The sequence below is a fragment of the Vitis riparia genome, chromosome 14, assembly GCF_004353265.1.
Source record: "Vitis riparia cultivar Riparia Gloire de Montpellier isolate 1030 chromosome 14, EGFV_Vit.rip_1.0, whole genome shotgun sequence".
Lineage (NCBI taxonomy): Eukaryota > Viridiplantae > Streptophyta > Magnoliopsida > Vitales > Vitaceae > Vitis > Vitis riparia.
Window position 1 is genome coordinate 26,898,001 of NC_048444.1, and position 22,179 is coordinate 26,920,179.

General features: G+C 35.0%; 2 pseudogenes; both read left to right on the plus strand.

Annotated features, from left to right (window-relative positions):
* Positions 1 to 583: 583 nt before the first annotated feature.
* On the plus strand, positions 584 to 21,279 carry LOC117929925 (annotated as a pseudogene).
* On the plus strand, positions 8,377 to 9,391 carry LOC117929926 (annotated as a pseudogene).
* Positions 21,280 to 22,179: the final 900 nt, after the last annotated feature.

Below are 22,179 nucleotides of genomic sequence, written 5' to 3' on the forward strand. Positions count from 1 at the left end.
TCTCTCGAAGTGCAAGGGACTCCATGGTTGGTTTACTGAATTCATTTGGCAGTTGCAGATGAATTCAAGGATCTTCACTTTAACAATAAGATTTCGAAAAGAAAGATAAAGAAGAACCGGAGTTATTGCCTGGTCTAAGCCTGCACCTACTCTACAATCTTCTATTTGCTCGTCCATAAACCACTTTTAAGGGTTTTCAATGTTTGCGTACTGGGAACACAGAAAGCTCTGCTGTGTTATATGCTACTAGTTAATGCAACCTGACTACTTTCACTTCATTTTGTAAAACACTTCCTCTACATGCTGATTGATACTAATTGAAGATGTCTAACACAACTGGAGTTTAGTTTTTGCACACAATCTTCTAGATAAGTAACCGAGAAAGAAAAACACTTGGGAGTAGTTGTTGAAGAACCATTCATCATTGAAAGTTCTTTTTAAAAAAGAACTATTCATTGAAGACTTGGTTAGTTTATGCATGTGATATACTAGTAAAACAAAAGACTAATTCAAGGACTCTCGTCTATAAATTGACGTGTTTCCCATGCAAAATTTCTCACCCCTCACCTCTAGCTCTCAACACAAAGATTTGTGATTGTTGGAGATACTACTCTAACAATGAAGAAGGGTGTTAGTTTCCTGGTAACTGTTGCCCTCGTGGCATTGGTTTCCTCTCTTGCCTCTGCCTCTGATCCAAGCCCACTGCAGGACACCTGTGTTGCCATTGATGAGCCCAAGGATGCTGGTATTTCTTTAGTAACTCGTTGATCTTACAGCTATTTTCAGTACTACTCTTTTTATTGATATGATGAATACGGTTTGATACTAACGACCTGTCTTCTTTTTCCCCTTTTTATGCAGTATTTGTGAATGGAAAGTTCTGCAAGGACCCAAAGCTGACCGTCGCCGAGGATTTCTTCTTTCAGGCCTGGATAAGCCAGGGAACACATCAAATGCAGTAGCCTCAAATGTCACTACCGTAAATGTTGAACAAATAAAGGGACTCAACACTCTTGGCATATCCATGGTTCGTATTGACTATGAACCATATGGCCAAAACCCTCCTCACACTCACCCTCGTGCCACCGAGATTCTAACTGTCTTGGAGGGAACCCTCTACGTTGGCTTTGTCACATCCAACACCGAAAACCGCCTCATTAGCAAAGTCCTCAACAAGGGGGATGTTTTTGTGTTTCCTATTGGTCTCATTCACTTCCAATTCAATATTGGGAAGACTAATGCAGTAGCCATTGCTGGTCTGAGCAGCCAAAATCCAGGTGTTATCACCATAGCCAATGCAGTATTTGGATCAGATCCACCCATCAATCCTGATGTTCTCACAAGGGCCTTCCAGTTGGACAAGAGCGTGGTTAAGTACCTTCAGTCACGGTTCTGATGGGACAACAACTAAGAAACTATATATATAAAGAAGCTATATATGAACCATTGGTCTGCTTGTTTTCAAGTATAATGATTTAGAGGGTTTATTTTGTAATTTTGGTGTGGACTTTGGCCATACTACTAAAATAAAGCAGTTTGTCTGCTACGCATCTTTTTCTGTACTTCTATCTCTCAATACTATACCCAGGATTAGCCTGTGTTTGTCTAAAAAAATCTTATCCAAATCTTTGATATTTTACTTGTTAAAAACAACTGGAAAATAAGTCCCAGTTGCTTGATAGATTCCCTGGAATAATTCTTAAAACCCAGTGCTCTAAAGTCTCTAGAGCATGTATGAGTCGTGGAAAAAAAATAGATGAACCTAACAGCTTACTCATGTATACATAAAATTGGAAAAATTCAATCCATTAATGAAGACTTAGAAAGTCAATATATGAACACTTGCAGGCCTATTTGCTTACTCATGTATACATAAAACATAGACTAATCTAAGGACTAGTATGTAATAAATTTGACATTTTTGGTATCCGAGGTTTTTCATTTCTCACCAGGAGACACGGATTGGACTGTTGGAGACAACCTAACAGCTTAGTTTAAATGTGTTTGTTAAGCATCCCTGTAATGCCCAGACATTTTATATAGGGATAAGATAGGAAATTTATAATAATAATAATATTAGTGAATTAATTATTTTAATAAAATGAAAGAGAGGTAAAAAGGTAATTTTTCCTAATAAATACCCTACGTATAAATTGAAAAAAAAGGGGAAAAATCTTTCTATTCTTCTCTGAATTTTCATTCCTATTGACAGAATACCAGAGGACATAAGACTTTCAGATCTAGGGTTTGAAGAACAGATTTCTCTATATAAGATTTTTGTTTTATAATTCTTAGATCTTATTTTAATTATTCGTTATATTTTTAACCTTAGGTAGGAAACCCCAATCTAGATTAGGGTTTATGTTTCTTAAAAAAAAAATTAATTAATTTCGTGGTGGATGACGTGTGATAGTTGTGTCAACGTAAAGCCCTGTAGAATTAAGGATTAAATAAATAAATAAATAAACAACAATGGGAATGTGTGGATCCGTTGGGCGTGGAGTGTATGTTTTCTTATTTAATGTTTAATGCGTGGTGTGTTCTGGAGATGATAGGATAGGTGTGGAAAGTGAGGTTTTGAAATAAATAAATAGAAAAAAAAAACATGTGGCAGAATAGTGATTAAAAAGAAAATGTGGAGATCATGGAGACCTACTATGTGTGGGTTTGGTTATGTGGTTGAAAAGTCAATGACTTGTGATATTGAGGGTGGAAAAGAAAAATGATATATTGAGGATTGTAGGATAATCTTATTAAAATATGAGGTAGGTCCTAGGAAAAGTTGGAATAAATAATTAAAGAAATAAATTCTTATGTAAAGTGATGAAAGAGATTATTGTAAATAAATATTTTTAGGAAATTCAATTTAGTTTAGGAAAGAGAAATAAATTATTGAGGATAAATTGTTATTGGTTAAAAAGTTGGAAAATAATTTTTGTAATAATAATATTGACTTAAAAATAAATAAATAAATAAATAAATAAATTCTAAGATTCCCAAACCTATTTTAAATGAATAGTCAATAGTGTTGATAGTACCTTTTTGTTATGTTAGGTGAGAAAAGTAAATTTTGGGGTCAAACTTTTCAAGATTTGGAGTGCTTATTTGAGGTAAGGGAAATTAATGCAGTTATTAATTTTTTTTTTAAACAATTTATATATATATATATATATATATATACATTATTTGAAAACGTTTGAGTTATATTCCATTTTATGCATAAATCAAACTTGTTTTGCATGAAAAGTATATTAGAATTTTATATTTGTTTTTGACAAATAAATGTGGAGATATTATATGTTGTAAATTTGAATAAATGAAATAAATATTTGACTCTGGTTTGTTTGGCCCTTGTCAACGGGATATAATAGTTGACTTTTGACTTTTGGCCCTTGTCAATGGGATATAATAGTTGACCTTTACATTTCTTGGTGGGGAATGTAATTGATTTGAACCCCAACCTCTAGGGGTTTCGGTTAAAGGTTACTAGTACTAGTAGTATTTGGTTTTGTCCACCTTAAAGGAACAATTTGAGGCTAGCCACCCATTTAAAAAGTCTCACCTAACTAGGCACCTTTTGATGTGTGATGACTAGAGTAAATAAATTATGAGAATGTTTTGACTGAATTTGATATGAAAATGTTTGAATCATAAATAAATGCATACAGTTAGAAAATCTGAATGTATTGGCAAAAAAAAAAAATTAACTCAAAGGTTAATGAAAATGATTGATTACAATATCTCCTATTTTGCAAGTGAATTTGAAATATTTAATCCATGGACTGCATTAATGTTCCTTATTGGGCTGTGAGCTCATTCCTATTTGTTGACTACTTTTTAGGTACCCTTAGTTCGGGTGAGGAGTGATGGCTAGGCTGAGGAATGGTCATCATTAGGATTTGACTTAGGATTTTATGTTGGATTTTGTTTAACTATTAGTTATGTTCATTTGGATCTTTTGGTATTTGGAAGCTATTTGGATATTGATCCTTTAAATTTTATGTTAGTTCAAAGTTGAGTTTTGGAGATTTTGAAATTTGTTTTAGTACTTGAATTGTTTAAGTTTGCAAATATTTGGACAATGGATTTTGGATAGTGGATGTTTTAGTTTTGAAATTGAATTTTGAGGATTTTAGATTTTGTTCCGCTACTCTGAATAGGTATTTGGTAATTGGTAATTTCTGATTACAAGATAATTGTTTGGGTTAGGTTGCACTGTAAGACTTCGGGTTTGAAGTGTGAAATGATCGTCATGCCCTTGGAGTGGGTCTTGGGGTGTGACAATCCATTTCTCTCATAATACATAAATAAATTCACTATCAAAAACCATAAATAAACATTTGAGCTGATTGCTCATATAAGGGAGGCTGCAAGTATAAAAATCCTAGTCAAAGCTTTTGTCTTAAGAGGATGACCATCGCATGTACTTGGAAGAAGAGGAAGAAACAAACAAGTGAAAATAATCTATGAGAGCTAAATATGGGATCAAATGGTGTTGGTGGTCATTGCTTAATTTCTCAAAAGATTGCTGGAAACAATGGATTTGTGATGCTATTATGAAAAATGGCTGATGGGCTTATCGTACATATTATGTGATAGCATTTGACTTTTGAATGTAAGAGTGGAAAGTATAGAAGCTAGCAGAATAAATTTTCTTGTTATTTGAATTTTATGTTTGAGAACTATAATTTAGAATTTTTTTTTATTAAAAATAAATATTTAAAATTTTTAATTAAATAAAAATTTGCTTCTTATATCTGTGGGCTTGTATTTTTCATGTGCGCTCCTCACTCAATCAGCGAGACTCGTTTTTATTTGGTGAAAAATTAATTTTTGGAAAAGTCGGAGTCGCCACTTATTTTATTTTATTTTAAAGGAAAAATAAAATAAGAAATAAAACTTGAAAAAATGACTCCATAATTTTTGGAAAAACCGTGTCTTTGAAAAACCTGAATCTAGGTTCGGGGATCAGGTTACTTATTGGGAAGGTACCTCTAAGAGGTAACACCCCTCTAAGCCCTAAAAAGGTCTCTATTGACTAAGTTGAGGGAAATGTGGTAATTAATTGGTTAATTATAGATATCGAGGTAACTAAGGTGATTTAAAAAAAATAGCATGTCAAACAAAATCAAATGACAATAAAGAAGAGTTAGGGTGCGTAGCTGAACCACTTCTTAAGCACTATCACAAAACATCAAAGGTTAGTTTAGATAGTATATCACCCAACATGCACTTCATCATAAATAATCGAACAATATAACAAACATCAAGACACCCAAGCACTATCAAACATAGGCATAATTCACAATGACAATCATGTTTATAGAATTTAGAAGGTAAGTGATAGGGGGGCATACCTGGATAGCATAGATAACTCATAATACGCTTCCTCAGGACATAGGGGGTTAGATAATAAATAATAAAATAAGAAATCCTAACATGCATATCTAATTAGCATAGAAAAAATAATAAGAATATACAAAATAATCAAGTATCACACACATCTTGTATACAATTCTTAAAAATAGATAGATATGATTTCAATGAGTAACAAAGGTCGTTGCAAAAATAAGTTTTAAAAAGATTTTCTTATGTAGAGGTTTCACAAATTCCCCAATCGATATACACGAATTTAGCTTAAAATTATCTCATTTGTTTGGGACCACAAGCTTGGATTCGTGTCTTATTCAAAACCAAAATTTTCATTGGAAGCGGAGAAAGATGCAAACCGATCAAAACATGGTTGCATATTATTATTTAAAAAAAAAAAAAAAAGATTTTGATTCTAAAGACTCTAAATGAATTTTTTAAATGCACTTTAAGGAGGAACATTTTGAGGAAAGGTTTCTTTTAAAAATAGGAAAATGATGATTTTCAAAAGACAATATTCAAGCATCAAACATAGGCAACCCAAAGGAAAACTAAATCACAAAATAGAGATTTAGACAATCATGTCAATTAAAGTGGTGAGAATAGGGTCAACTTTCATGGGTTTCCAGTAGCCTTAAAAAAGGGATTTGACCAACAATTACCAAGGCAACAAACTAATGACTTCCTAATCAAACAAACTAACATAAATATTAACCAAAATTGACATCTAGATTTCGAGAAGTCGCATGAATTAAGATAAAAATCAATCAAGGGTTAGCAACAATGCAGATAATAATATGGGATCGATTAAAGTAAATTAACACTCTAACAAAATATGATAAATCAAAAAAACAAAGTTTAGCAAATTTGAAAATATGGAAACAATAACATGCAATTGACTAGAATATTGACTATCCAAAATTCCTAAAAAAACTCAAACTAAATATTAATAAATCAAAACCAAAATATGTCATACTGAAAATATGAAACTAACAACATGTGATTGACTAGATTAATTAACCAAAATTATAATCAACTACAAAATTGGATATAAATGGATTAAAATCAAAATTAATGAAATCAGAAACGCGTGAACACATTCAAACTAAGAAATAATATACTAGATTAAATTAAAATTAAAAAAAAAACATCAACATCATCTAATAAGATTGGCTAAACTATCAAATTTGAAATTACAAATATATTTAAACTAGAACAAATAAATAAATCAGCAAATCAAAACTAAACTAAAGTCGAAATTAAAAATATGGAATTTATCTAAGAGGGTTAATCAAACAATTGAATTAAAATCATGAACGCATTCCAATTATAAAATAAATTAAATTCAAACTAAATTAAAACTAAACTCTATTTAATAAGATTATTTAAACTGATGAATTAAAATCAACAAATGCATTAAAACCTAAACGAATTAAAACCAAATTAACTAGAATTAAAAAAAAACACACAATTTTATTTGGCACAATTATTTGAACTAATGAATTAAGATCGGTAATGCATTTAAACTAAAAACAAATTAAAACTAAACCAATTAGAATTAAAAACACAAACTTTATTTGATATGATTACTTAAACTAAAGAATTAAGATCAATAGATGTATTTAAACTAAAAACAAATTAAAATCAAACTAACTAGAATTAAAAACACGAACATTATTTAACTATCATATAGATTAGAATAAACTAGCATGGAGCTAATGAACTAAGGAAAAAAAAAATACATCTAATTTTATAAAAAATAAAATAATAAAAAAAATAGTACGGATCAAGATTTAAAAGAATTCATCACAAAGAATTAATTAAACTAATGAACTAAAATCTAAACTAAAAAAATGCTTTATCGAAAACGAAACTAACCTGTGTTGTGTCCCAAAAAAAATACTTTCTTGATGCGTCAAAGTGGCAGTCCGAGTTTTGTCTGAAGTCCTCTGCTCCCCCAAAACTGTACGTGTCCTCTCTGGAAAAAAAATCCTCCGCGTGTTCTCTCTAAAAAAATCCTCTCTTCTGTTCCTTCTCTTCTTATTTATATGGCAGCCCACTCCCATGGAATATTTTTATTTCCTTTTGGAGATGCGCGTGGATATGGGAAGTCTATATGGCTCCCGCTAATAATCCAATGGGTAACATGGCACCTTCTCTTCGGCCAAAGACTGGCCTACAGCCCATGCCGCCACTTACATCGATCGAATAGGAAACCCTCGGCAGTTCCTGTCATTCCAATAGCTTAGTTTTCTTCTTAAGTTGCTTCTGGAAGCTCATCAAGCAGAAAATTGGCCCGTAACTCATTTAACTCTAGTTTCAATCTTCAGAGGAGATAACGGTATCCGAGCACTACAAGCAGCGGTACTAACAACAGCAGCAGTAGCCCATATCCAGAAGTTTGTTGTCTTTTTTCACTTAAGGGTGGCTCTTGGAAGAGAATCTGGGCCTCTTTGTCGATTCCTGTGCCTGATAGTGTTCTCCTTTTGTTCCTTGGTGGGTGAAGCCCATTGATTCAACAATCTTAACGAATGCCTTTGATTCAGCAGATGTGAAGAAATTTTACACAGTGAATAGATGAGAATCTTTGAGGTGAGTGACTTGGAGATTGGGCTTAGGTTTGATGAGAAGCTCTGCCGTATTATATGCTACTAATTAATGCAACCTGAATACTTTGACTTCATTTCGGTATAGCCTTCTGAGACTAGATCTTTGTAAGACACTTCCTCTACAAGCAGATTTATACTAAGTTGAAGATGTCTAACACAGCTGGAGTTTAGTTTTTGCACACAATCTTCTAGATAAGTAACCGGGAAAAGAAAAAACAACTGGGAGTAGTTGTAGAAGAACCATTCATCATTGAAAGTTAAAAAAAAAAGAACTATTCATTGAAGACTTGGTTAGTTTATGCATGGCGTATGCTGGTAAAACAAAAGACTAATTCAAGGACTCCTGTCTATAAATTGACATGTTTCCCATCCAAAATTTCTCACCCCTCACCTCAAGTTCTCAACACAAAGATTTGTGATTGTTGGAGATACTACTCTTAACAATGAAGAAGGGTGTTAGTTTCCTGGTAACTGTTGCCCTCGTGGCATTGGTTTCCTCTCTTGCCTTTGCCTCTGATCCAAGCCCACTGCAGGACACCTGTGTTGCCATTGATGAGCCCAAGGATGCTGGTATTTCTTTAGTAACTCATTGATCTTATAGCTATTTTCAGAGCTACTCTTTTTATTGATATGATGAGTTTGATAGTAGTGATCTTTCTTTAATTTCTTTATCCCTTCTTATGCAGTATTTGTGAATGGAAAGTTCTGCAAGGACCCAAACCTGACCGTCGCTTAGGATTTCTTCTTTTCAGGCCTGGATAAGCCAGGAAACACATCAAATCAAGTACGGTCAAATGTCACTACTGTAAATGTTGACAAAATAAAGGGACTCAACACTCTTGGCATATCCATGGTTCGTATTGACTATGAACCATATGGCCAAAACCCTCCTCACACTCACCCTCGTGCCACCGAGATCCTAACTGTCTTGGAGGGAACCCTCTATGTTGGGTTTGTCACATCCAACACCGAAAACCGCCTCATTAGCAAAGTCCTCAACAAGGGGGATGTTTTTGTGTTTCCTATTGGTCTCATTCACTTCCAATTCAATATTGGGAAGACTAAGGCAGTAGCCATTGCTGGTCTGAGCAGCCAAAATCCAGGTGTTATCACCATAGCCAATGCAGTATTTGGATCAGATCCACCCATCAATCCTGATGTTCTCACAAGGGCCTTCCAGTTGGACAAGAAAGTGGTTAGCTACCTTCAGTCAAGGTTCTAGTGGGACAACCACTAGCAAAATATATAGCTCTAGAAGCTATGAACCATTGGTTTTCTTAGTTGTTTTTTAAGTAAGCATTTGTTATGTTCCCTCATCGTAACCATAACGTAGTAAGAGGGTTTATTTTGTAGCTCTTTGGATGTGGACTTTGGTCCTAATATTAAAATAAAGCAGTTTGTCTGTTAAACCATCTTTTTCTGTCTCCATCTCTATACAATATCCTGGATTAGCCTCTTTCTTTGTCTCAAAAAATCTTATCCAACTCTTTGAGCTAGATTTCGCTTGTAAAAAAGATCTGGATGACAAATGCCAGCTGCTCAATTGATTATATACAGGACATGCATCATATTGACTAAGAATCAATACTTAACTAGTTGTCCAGAAACTTCTATACTGTTCCTTCGAGCATACTGCCATGGCAGAATTGGTGATAAATAAAAGGAACATTAGGCAAGTCCTAATGCTACAACTTCTTACATTTCAGAAATGGAAAGATGCCGTTTTGCTTCATCTGAAGTTTTCTTCATATACTCCATGCTGATAACAAGTGCGAGGAAAGTACATTTGCAGTCATGGAACAAACTTCAGACCCCAGCTTCTCATAATGATCTAATGGGTCATGACACTAATCACAAACTGAGTATATATTGTCTGTCCACAGATTACTCCTTAGCTTCACCCTGGAAGAAGTCCTAAAACCCGAAGATTACGTAGAATCCACTCTGAAGTCTAGAGCATGAGTTGTGGAAAAAAGGATGAGAAATGGGTGTAGTTGTTTAAGAATGGTTCAATCTTTACGGTAGAAAAATGCTATCCATTGAAGACTTAGAAAGTCTATGTGCCTACCATATAAATTAAAATAGGCTAATCTCAAGACTTTATCTAATTAATTGGTATTTTTTCATGGGAAGGGTTTCTTGATTCTCACCAGAACATTATCTCAAGACTTTAAATTAGAATAATAGTCAAAGATTTTGTAACTGAGGCAAGCCCAATGAGCATAGCAGAAAATCTCCAATTTTTTTCCAAATCTTTAAATTTATCCCAAATTTTCATCAATCTGAGGCAACCTAGAACTTACCAAGGATTTTTCAACTACGTACTCTAAGGCACAAGTAGTTGGCTATCTATTGACAACCGGTTCATGAAAAATGATTGACATTATTATATTTAGAGGTTGTTTGAAAAATCAACTTATTCACTTAATATGACTTAATAACTTAATTAAGTCATTAAATAAATTAAATGTAACTGGTAAAATAACTTAATATTATAATTTAAAGTTATTTTGAATTTTAAGTAATATGTTAAAATAATTCACTTATTCTTAATTTCAAATCATTTTTACTTTATATTTCCATACTAATAAGAGTATATATTACCATTATAATTTCATATCAATGACTCATTTTTTTTTTATAATAAATATTTTATGGTCATCTTATATGGGTAAAATATTTTAAATATGATTTTTTATAAATAAATATATTGTTTAAAATTAATAAAAATAAATATGAATTAAAATTAATGAAATAAATATTAGTTAGAATTAATGAGGTTAAATATGTCAATTTAATGATTTAATTTTACAAAATTATATTTTAAGTTAATTTTACACGAAAAACTTGATACTTACAATAAAAAATAAATATTAATAATTTTTAAGTTAACAACTTAATAATAGTTGAAGTTAAAATCTACTTAAGTTATTATGTGATGTGTATTAAATTTTATTAAACACCAATTTAAAAATTACAAAATAAGAGAAAATTGCATTGCAATTATAGTCATTGCCTCCAATATCCCAACCATGAAGGAGCAAGCTTCTCTGCACAGTCTATAAAGCACAAGTTCCATATCAGCTAAAAGATCAATAGATGAGTCTTACTTAAGCAAGTTAAATATCCCATTACCTTTATCTGAGATGCCTAGACATCCATTGGAGTTGTATCTCAAGTGAACTAGGGTGACAGATGACAGAATTATGTGGTCATGGGTGGGGGAAGTCGTGGGCATGATGGTAGAGTCGGCAACTGCAAAGTTAACACCATGACTGAAATCAACATCCTTATTCTTGTATGGATTGAGAAAGGGTAGACCAGCTGCCATTGGTGCCCGAGTAAACACACTCATTAACAAATTAAACTTGAAACCGTTTAAGATATGCACCAAGTCTAAAGAAAAGAAAAGTACTTTCTAACAAAAACAAATGAAAAGAATGGAATACATACAATATAATCAATCAAGAGCATTTCATAAGAAAATCTACCAATGGATTTGTAGACCCTCAATTTTGTCCTTTTAGCACATGTCTTTAAGTTTATTTCCAATGCTCCACAGTAGTTCCTTGGTGGCCTATACCTACTCATACTACTTACTTTGGTTGAGGGATTATCTAACCCCTTATTATGATATTTGGCAGTCTCGATTTAGACTTAGGCTCACTTAGGCACCCTAAGCCCATTTAGGCACATCTTGACCCACTTAGGTTCACTAGGTCCACTTAGGCATCCTGACCCACCTATGTCACCTTTTCGGTAATTCCTACATGACTTACATAATTTACATTATTTGCATTTTAACACTTGCGTATACTTGATTTCTTATTTATTTATTTATTATTTAGTTATTATTTATTTATTTTATAGAATATTGCATGAGATTGATGTTATTAATTGCGTAAAATGATATCTTAATTTTTTATTTTTTATTTTTTTGGTGTACCCATAATAGGCATAATGTTTTTAATTGCATAATTTTAATTAGTTTTAGTTTTCAATTTCATTACCTTTACTGATTTTAATTCTTATTTTATTTTGGCATGAGACTTGAATGCACTTCAGTTTGGCTTAAGAGAATCTTTTTTTGGAGGATTTTTTATTTGATAAGAGGTCATGCTTATACAATGGATACGATCTCCTTGGCTATTGGGTTCTGGGCAAACAAGAAATATGGCTCTTGATAAGCGGTATTTGGCTTACAACTTGACTCCTGTTGCTGGAGTTGCAGCACATATATCCCGGAATGGCCATCCTGCTGACTCTTATCTATCAAACTCAAACTCCATTATGTGTCCTCTTCCTTTGTCCAGTGACATAAACATGCCTGTCACTGTTATTGGATGTTTCCACGTCCGTCACAATGGAGGTCGTTATCTCTTTAAATGCTAGGATAGAGAAGCTGCAGTTGAGGCACGGCCTGATGCTGAAAATCTGTTAATTGAAGCTTGGAACAGAGAACTGATGTCTTGTGTTCGTGATTCCTACATTGAAATGGTGTTGGAAATTCAAAAACCAAGAAGAAGACCTTCAAGCTCTACTATTGAGCCAACTCTAGGCCGTACCATTAATTTATTTTTTTCTTTTTTGGCCCTTATCTTGTAATAGGTTTTAACTCAACCTTGCGTCAAGACTAACTTATTAATCTATAACAAAAGTATACAAAGCACAAGACACGTTAAAAACCATTGATTATTGAGGCTAAAGCCACTTATAAAATATATGTGAAAAGCGTAAAAAGCCCCCAAACCCATAAGAACCCATTGAGTATTTGAGGCTTAAGCCTTAACAACTTTGTGACTATAGCCTCAAGGTTGTAAGCCTCATAGGATGATGCTTAAAACTCACAATAAGCCAATAATAAGGCTATAGCCTCAAGGCTAATTCACAATGCCTCACCTTGATGCAAGCCTTAAGGCATAAGCCTCAATAGTTTTTAAAAACACCGGTTAAGAAATACACTACATCCACTAATTGGTTATCTTTTTGACACAAAATGGAGCTGAAATTGAATGAAATTGAGCATGCTTGCCTTTTATACAAGCAGAAAAGATAATGTAGGGATTGGAAAAGGATTTCATGGAAACACCAGAATCCTTGAATTATTTTTTTACCTGCTATAAAAATTTGGAGAAGAAGGCACAAAATAAGCAAGAATATATCTAAAAAAAATGCGAAAAATTAATGGTTATACACGCTCACACACTCCATAATCTTATGAATGATAAATATTCTATATATTATACATATATTAATAATGTGATATGATATATAATAATGAGAACATATAACAATACATTTTATGGTATGAACATGATAGACAAGTAGAATCACAGATTTGTAGTACTTAAGAATTTGAAACTGAATGCCAAAGAAGTGGTCTCATGTCCTGAGAACTTCCTTGTACTATTGTATAGGTATCCCAATATGGAATATATTCAAGAAGAATAAAAGAACTGATCAAATCCAGTAATCTAGGGTTCTTCCAGTTGAGTAATGTCCATAATTTTTTAAAAGATGGGAGAAGCAATTCAATGTAACTTATGGAGACAAATAATGTCCTTACTGCTTACAGGATTGCTTTACATGTCTAACATTTCTTTAGCAACCAATGATCGTATAGCTATTTTCAGTACTACTCTTTTCATTGATATGATGAATATATTTTGATACTAATGACCTTTCTTTAATTTTTTTCATGCAGTTTTTGTGAATGGAAAGTTCTGCAAGGACCCAAAGCTGACCATGGCCGAGGGTTTCTTCTCTCCAGGCCTGGATAAGCCAGGAAACACATCAAATCAAGTAGGGTCAAATGTCACTACCGTAAATGTTGACAAAATAAAGGGACTCAACACTCTTGGCATATCCATCGTTCATATTGACTATGAACCATATGGCCAAAACCCTCCTCACACTCACCCTCGTGCTACTGAGATCCTAACTGTGATGAGGATGAACATTCAAGATATATATCAAGAAAGAGAATTAGTATTAGTTGTAATTAAAGTAGCATTAACATTACTTGGAATTACATTAGGATTAATATTTGTTGGAGTCTAATTAGGATTACCTAGTTGAGTTATAATATAATTAGAATTTGAGTCATGATAGGTTATTAGAGTCTTAGTAGACTTTGGATGTTATAATTAGAATTAGAATCATAATAGGTTATTAGAGTCATAGTAGACTTTGGATTTCTTAGAGAAGCCTATAAAAAGGCTAATCAATGTCAATCAAAGGAATGAGTTTTGATGAATAATATTATACTTTCTTTCATTGCAAGGTTGCAACCCTCAATGGTGAGACTCCATTGATTTTCTTCTAGGTGAGACTCCTAGAAGGCCTTAGTGAGACTCTAAAGTTTTCCATTTTTTCTTCATTGTTTCTTCTTTCTCTCTATTTCTTATCTTATAATTTTCTCTACCATAAAGTTTATTCCTTGTTCCTCTCCTTACACCCTAAAAATAAAACCCTAGCCCACCTACCCTTGAATGTAGGCAACCATCCTAGGGTTGTCCTACATCAATTTTGGTATCAGAGCGAAAATTCTTGGCATGAAGGCATATGTAATTGAGGAGTGGAGTAACATATGCAAACATGTTGAAGGCTACAACTTTTTTATGCAGCCATTGGTGAACATACCAAGGCTAGATGAAGAGGATGATTGGCGACGTACTAGCATCTTCCAAACTCATGTTGCTTGTCAAGGGAGACTATGTACTTTGATTATTGATGGAGGTAGTTGTTCCAATCTAGATTCAGAGGAGCTTGTTGAGAAGCTTAATCTAAAGACAGAAGATCATCCAAATCCCTATCAAATAGCATGGGTAAATGACACATCTATTTTGGTGAGTTCTTGTTGTCTAGTGACGTTTAATTTCAGCAATAATTTTGAGTTATCAACATGGTGTGATGTTTTGCCAATGAAAGTTGCCCATATTATGCTTGGAAGACCATGGCTTTTTGATGAAAGGGTCCAACATGATGGATATGAGAACACTTACACACTTGTGCGCAATGGGCGTAAGAAGATCCTTCGTCCAATGAAGGAAATTCCACCACATAAGCAACCAGGGGAAAAAATAGCACCCTTGAAACTAGAAGAGCCATCAAATATTCTGACTAAAAAGCAAGTCGAAGTTACTAGAAAGGAGGAAGAAATCATCAATGATGAATCTAGAAAGCAAGAGGTGATGAAACTAATCCTACATCAACCAATAGAAGAGCTCAAAGAAGTTGAAGAAGTTTCAGAAGAATCGATGTTTGACTTCCCAAGGCCAAACATTATCATGAGTGGTGGCAAAGATGAAGAATCTGCTGAAATTTCTTTTGAATATAGGGAATTCAAGAATCTTATTCTTCCACAAAACAATTTACAAGAAAAGGGTGGGAAACAACTTTCCACAAGCTTGTTGAAGACACATAATTATTTCAAGAATTATCAACTTGTTGTACAACATCAAAAAGTTTTTCGAAATCCAGTATTTGTCTTGCATGAAATTGAACAAGTTCAACAAGAGATCTTGACATCCTGTCTTACTAAGGGAAAGGGACGACGAAGAAAGAAAGGGTGGAAGACATTGCTCGGAATTTCAATTGATCGTGGAAAATCACTAAAACTCGAGGTCGAGTTTTTTTCAAGTCAGTGGGAATTGATGAGGATGAACATTCAAGATATATATCAAGAAAGAGAATTAGTATTAGTTGTAATTAAAGTAGCATTAACATTACTTGGAATTAAATTAGGATTAATATTTGTTGGAGTCTAATTAGGATTACCTAGTTGAGTTATAATATAATTAGAATTTGAGTCATGATAGGTTATTAGAGTCTTAGTAGACTTTGGATGTTATAATTAGAATTAGAATCATAATAGGTTATTAAAGTCCTAGTCGACTTTGGATTTCTTAGAGAAACGTATAAATAGGTTAATCAATGTAAATCAAAGGAATGAGTTTTGATGAATAATATTATACTTTCTTTCATTGCAAGGTTGCAACCCTCAATGTTGAGACTCCATTGATTTTCTTCTAGGTGAGACTCCTAGTAGGCCTTAGTGAGACTCTAAGGTTTTCCATCTTTTCTTCATTGTTTCTTCTTTCTCTCTATTTCTTATCTTATAATTTTCTCTACCATAAAGTTTATTCCTTGTTCCTCTCCTTACACCCTAAAAATAAAACCCTAGCCCACCTACCCTTGAGTGTAGGCAACCATCCTAGGGTTGTCCTACATCAAACTGTCTTGGAGGGAACCCTCTACGTTGGCTTTGTCACGTCCAACCCTGAAACCGTCTCATTAGCAAAGTCCTCAACAAGGGGGATGTATTTGTGTTTCCTATTGGTCTCATTCACTTCCAGTTCAATGTTGGGCACACTAATGCAGTAGCCATTGCTGGTCTGAACTGCCAAAATCCAAGTGTGTTGAAGACTGATTCAAAGTGGCTGTTGGCATATTCCTATTCTTATGGTTGAGTTAGTCAAACAAGGAGCTTGTTGCTTAAATCGAGTTAGTGGGTGTAGTGGGTCAAGTGTTAGTGGTGTAGTGGGGCAGATTGTGTCCTCTTTGTTTTTTTTATAAATAGACATGTTTGCTGTTGTGGAATTAATAACTGCAATAAAAATATCCAGAAGCATTTTTTTTGGTCTGGTGAAGCTCTGCTTTTTAGAGTTAAAGAGCTCTATTTTTTCCTTGCTATTGTTTTGTCTTATTTTTTTGTCCAACAATTTTGGTATCAGAGCAGCCAGGTTCCTTCTGAACTGGGCGAAAAATGGCAACAACCAACGGCAGTATGGTGAGTGTGTCTCAACCAGCAATTCCCATTTTCAAAGGTGAGTGCTATGAGTTTTGGAGCATCAAAATGAAGACTTTATTCAAGTCTCAAGATCTGTGGGACTTGGTTGAAAATGGCTATCCTTATCCGGACGAAGAAGCTAGGTTGAAAGAAAATACGAAGAAGGACTCCAAGGCATTGTTCTTTATTCAACAGGTTGTACATGAATCAATCTTCTCAAAGATTGCAGCAGCAACCACAACAAAAGAGGCATGGACAACCTTGAAAACTGCATTTCAGGGTTCCTTTAAAGTGATCACAGTGAAGCTCCAGTCCTTGCGCCGTGACTTTGAAACCTTGCACATGAAAAATGGAGAGTCAGTGCAAGATTTTTTGTCAAGAGTTGCTGCTATAGTTAATCAAATGAGGTCGTATGGTGAAGATATTCTTGATCAAACTGTCGTAGCAAAGGTGTTAAGGAGTTTAACACCTAAGTTTGATAATGTAGTTGCAGCCATTGAGGAGTCTAAGGACCTGTCAACCTATTCATTTGATGAGCTCATGGGATCCTTGCAATCTCATGAAGTGAGGCTGTCCAGAACAGAGGAGAAGAATGAGGAAAAGGCATTTTACACGAAGGGGGAGACATCAGACCAGAAGAATGGAGGCAGAGAAGCTACTGGTAGAGGACGTGGCAGAGGAGGTGCTCATGGAAGAGGTGGTCGTGGCAGAGGCCGAGGTGATGCATAAGGTGACCAAAGGCAGTCAATTGAGAAGAGCAGAAACAAGAGTAATATCCAGTGCTACTACTGCAAGTGGTTTGGACATGTTCAAGCTGAATGTTGGAAGAAAGAAAGGCAAGAAAAACAAGCTAACTATGTCGAGCAAGAGGAAGACCAAGTCAAGTTGTTCATGGCCTATAATGAAGAGGTAGTATCTTCCAACGATATTTGGCTTTTGGATAGTGGATGTTCTAACCACATGACAGGGATAAAGTCACTCTTTAAGGAGCTGGATGAATCACACAAGTTGAAGGTGAAACTTGGTGATGACAAACAAGTGCAAGTGGAAGGCAAGGGGGCCGTGGAAGTGAACAATGGTCATGGTAATGTAAAGCTCCTTTACAATGTGTACTTTATTCCTAGTTTGACTCAAAACTTGTTAAGTGTGGGGCAACTTATGGTTAGTGGATACTCCATTTTGTTTGATGGTGCTACTTGTGTGATCAAAGATAAAAAGTCTGATCAAATAATAGTTGATGTTCGTATGGCCGCAAACAAGTTGTTTCCTCTTGAAGTGTCAAGTATAGAAAAGCATGCTCTTGTTGTTAAAGAGACTAGTGAGTCTAATCTGTGGCACTTAAGGTATGGTCATCTAAATGTCAAAGGGTTGAAGTTACTAAGTAAAAAGGAAATGGTGTTTGGACTACCTAAAATTGACTCGGTGAATGTGTGTGAGGGATGTATTTATGGGAAACAAAGCAAGAAACCATTCCCTAAGGGAAGGTCTAGGAGGGCATCTAGTTGTCTTGAGATTATACATGCTGATCTATGTGGTCCTATGCAAACTGCTTCATTTGGTGGCAGTAGATATTTTTTGTTGTTTACAGATGATCATAGCAGGATGAGTTGGGTGTATTTTCTTCAATCAAAGGTAGAGACTTTTGAGACCTTCAAGAAGTTCAAAGCATTTGTAGAGAAGCAGAGTGGCAAGTGCATTAAGGTGCTGCGGACTGACAGAGGTGGAGAGTTCTTATCAAATGATTTTAAAGTGTTTTGTGAAGAGGAAGGCTTGCATAGAGAGCTGACTACTCCTTATTCACCAGAGCAAAACGGTGTGGCTGAGAGGAAGAATAGAACGGTGGTTGAGATGGCTAGAAGCATGATGAAGGCCAAGAACCTTTCAAACCATTTTTGGGCAGAAGGAGTTGCTACAGCTGTATACTTGCTGAATATTTCTCCAACCAAGGCAGTGTTGAATAGAACTCCATATGAAGCTTGGTAAGGGAGGAAACCTTGGGTAAGCCATTTAAAGGTTTTTGCTAGTGTTGCCTATATGTTGATTGACTCACATAACCGTAGTAAGCTTGATGAAAAATCAGTAAAGTGCATCTTTATTGGTTATTGCTCTCAATCAAAAGGATATAAGCTATATAACCCTGTTAGTGGTAAGATAATTGTTAGCAGGAATGTGGTGTTTGATGAAAAAGCTAGCTGGACTTGGCGTGTAAGTGAAGATGGTGCTCTTGTGGAGATTTCAAGTGAAAGTGAAGTGGCACAGAGTGAAGATCAGCAACCTTCTGTTCAGATTCCAGCAAGTCCAACTCCCTCTCATTCACCTAGTTCCCCAAATTTGAGTAGCAGCAGTTCTTCACAATCTTTAGAGGAAACCCCTCCAAGGAAATTCAGATCTTTAAGGGACATCTATGAGACTACACAAGTCTTGTTTGTAGCTGATCCAACAACCTTTGAAGAAGCAGTGGAGAAGGAAGAATGGTGCAGTGCTATGAAAGAAGAGATAGCTGCCATTGAGAAGAATGAGACTTGGGAACTGGTGGAGCTTCCTGAAGACAAGAATGTAATAGGTGTTAAATGGGTTTTCAGAACCAAGTACTTAGCAGATGGTAGTATACAAAAGCAGAATGCACGGTTAGTGGCAAAGGGCTATGCACAGCAACATGGAGTTGATTATGATGACACCTTCTCACCAGTTGCACGGTTTGAAACAGTAAGGACCTTATTAGCCTTAGCTGCTCATATGCATTGGTGTGTTTATCAGTTTGATGTCAAGTCTGCTTTTCTTAATGGAGAGCTAGTAGAGGAGGTGTATGTATCTCAGCCTGAAGGCTTCATAGTTCCTGGTAAAGAAGAGCACGTGTATAGACTAAAGAAGGCCCTTTATGGGTTGAAACAAGCCCCACGGGCATGGTACAGTAAGATAGATTCTTACTTTGTTGAGAATGGCTTTGAAAGGAGCAAGAGTGAGCCAAATCTTTACCTGAAAAGGCAAGGTAAAAATGATCTTCTTATTATTTGTCTTTATGTAGATGACATGATCTATATGGGTTCATTCTCTTCTCTTATTAATGAGTTTAAAGCCTGTATGAAGAAGAAGTTTGAGATGTCAGACCTAGGGCTGTTGCATTTCTTTCTTGGTTTAGAGGTAAAACAAGTAGAGGATGGAGTCTTTGTTTCACAAAGAAAGTATGTTGTTGATTTTCTTAAGAAGTTCAATATGTTAAATTGCAAAGTAGCAACTACTCCTATGAATTCAAATGAGAAGTTGCAAGCTGAAGATGGCACTGAAAGAGCTGATGCTAGGAGGTTTAGAAGTTTGGTTGGAGGCCTCATTTATCTGACACATACACGGCCAGATATAGCTTTTGCAGTTGGGGTGATCTCCAGATTTATGCATTGTCCTTCGAAGCAACATCTTGGAGCTGCAAAGAGATTGTTGCGATACATTGCTGGAACATATGATTTTGGGATATGGTATGGTCATGTTCAAGAGTTCAAATTGGTTGGCTACACTGATAGTGATTGGGTAGGGTGCTTAGAGGATAGAAAAAGCACTTCAGGCTATATGTTTTCTCTTGGGTCAGGTGCAGTCTGTTGGAGTTCAAAGAAGCAAGCAGTGACAGCCTTGTCCTCTTCTGAAGCTAAGTATACAGCTGCAACCTCATCCGCATCCAGGCAGTGTGGTTGAGGCGAATTCTTGCTGATATTAATCAAGAACATGAGGAGCCAACTGTTATTTTCTGTGATAACAAAGCTGCCATAGCAATGACCAAGAATCCAGCCTACCATGGAAGGACAAAACATGTTGATATTCGGGTTCATTTCATAAGAGATCTTGTGGTTGAAGGTAAAGTTGTTTTGCAGTATTGTAACACCAATGAGCAGGTAGCGGATGTGCTGACAAAAGCTTTATCTAGAGACAAGCATGTCTACTTCAGAAACAAGCTTGGAGTTTGCAACTTTGAATCAAGGGGGAGTGTTGAAGACTGATTCAAAGTGGCTGTTGGCATATTCCTATTCTTATGGTTGAGTTAGTCAAATAAGGAGCTTGTTGCTAAAATCGAGTTAGTGGGTGTAGTGGGGCAGATTGTGTCCTCTTTGTTTTTTTTTATAAATAGACATGTTTGCTGTTGTGGAATTAATAACTGCAATAAAAATATCCAGAAGCATTTTTTTTGGTCTGGTGAAGCTCTGCTTTTTAGAGTTAAAGAACTCTATTTTTTTCCTTGCTATTGTTTTGTCTTATTTTTTTGTCCAACAGTAATCACCATAGCAAAAGCAGTGTTTGGATCGAATCCACCCATCAATCCTGATGTTCTCACAAGGGCCTTCCAGTTGGATAAGAATGTGGTTGACTACCTTCAATCACGCTTCTCGTAAGACACAACTAAGTGAGAATCAAGAAAATAAATACATGAAGAGGATTTCTGCTGTTCAAGTGACTATTTGCAATGTTCCCTCATTATAATTATCATAGTATAATAAGAGGGCCTTTTTTTTTCCTTTTTTCTGTTACTCTTCTGCTGTGGAGCTAAGGCTTAATTAATATTAATAAAGCAGTTTGTTGATCATCTCTCTCTCTCTCTCTTTCCAAACTATATCCAGGATTGGCCCATGTTTGTGTATAAAATCGTCAAAAACAACTGATACAAAATCTCTGTTGCGTTATTGGCCATGGGATATACGGACAAAATAAATCAGTTAAGAGGCAATACTTCATGGCATTTCTGACTATTAAAAGGAAGATATAATTTCGTGTTAAATCTGGGAAAATGATGCAAAAGAGAAATTCACAATGACTGAGAGTCCTTTCTTGAGAAATGATCACAAGCGGGAGATAAGAATATTTGACCAGTTGTATGATACACAATCAAACAGAACAAGGCCTGTTGACAGGTTTACTGAGCTTTACCCGTGGATTTAAGCTGGCATGTCCATCTAAAGCATGAGTCACTGGTGAGAAGGCTAATAAGAGGGGGGGGGGGGGGGGGGAGGGGAGAGAGAGAGAGAGAGAGAGAGAGAGAGAGCTTGACTTGGAAAGTCTTGAGAGAAACAGATGAGAAATGGATGTAGTAGTTGAAGAATGATTCAACTTAATTTTGAAATAGAAAAACGCCTCCATTGAAGATTTGGAGAGTCTCTATATATGAACACTTGGCATGTCCCTATCTACTCACTATATATACATTAAACATAGACTAATCTGAGGAGACTTCTATCTAATTATAATTTTGATATTTCTTGTATCCACGGTTTTTTTTATTCTCATTAAAAGACATAGGTTGTGACGGTTGGAGACAACCTAACAGCTATGAACTGTGTTGGTTTTCTTGTAATTAAGGAAGCATTAGTTTAAAAGTTTTTGTTAAAGCATCTCTTCCATCTCATTAGTTTAATAGTAATCATGACTTTT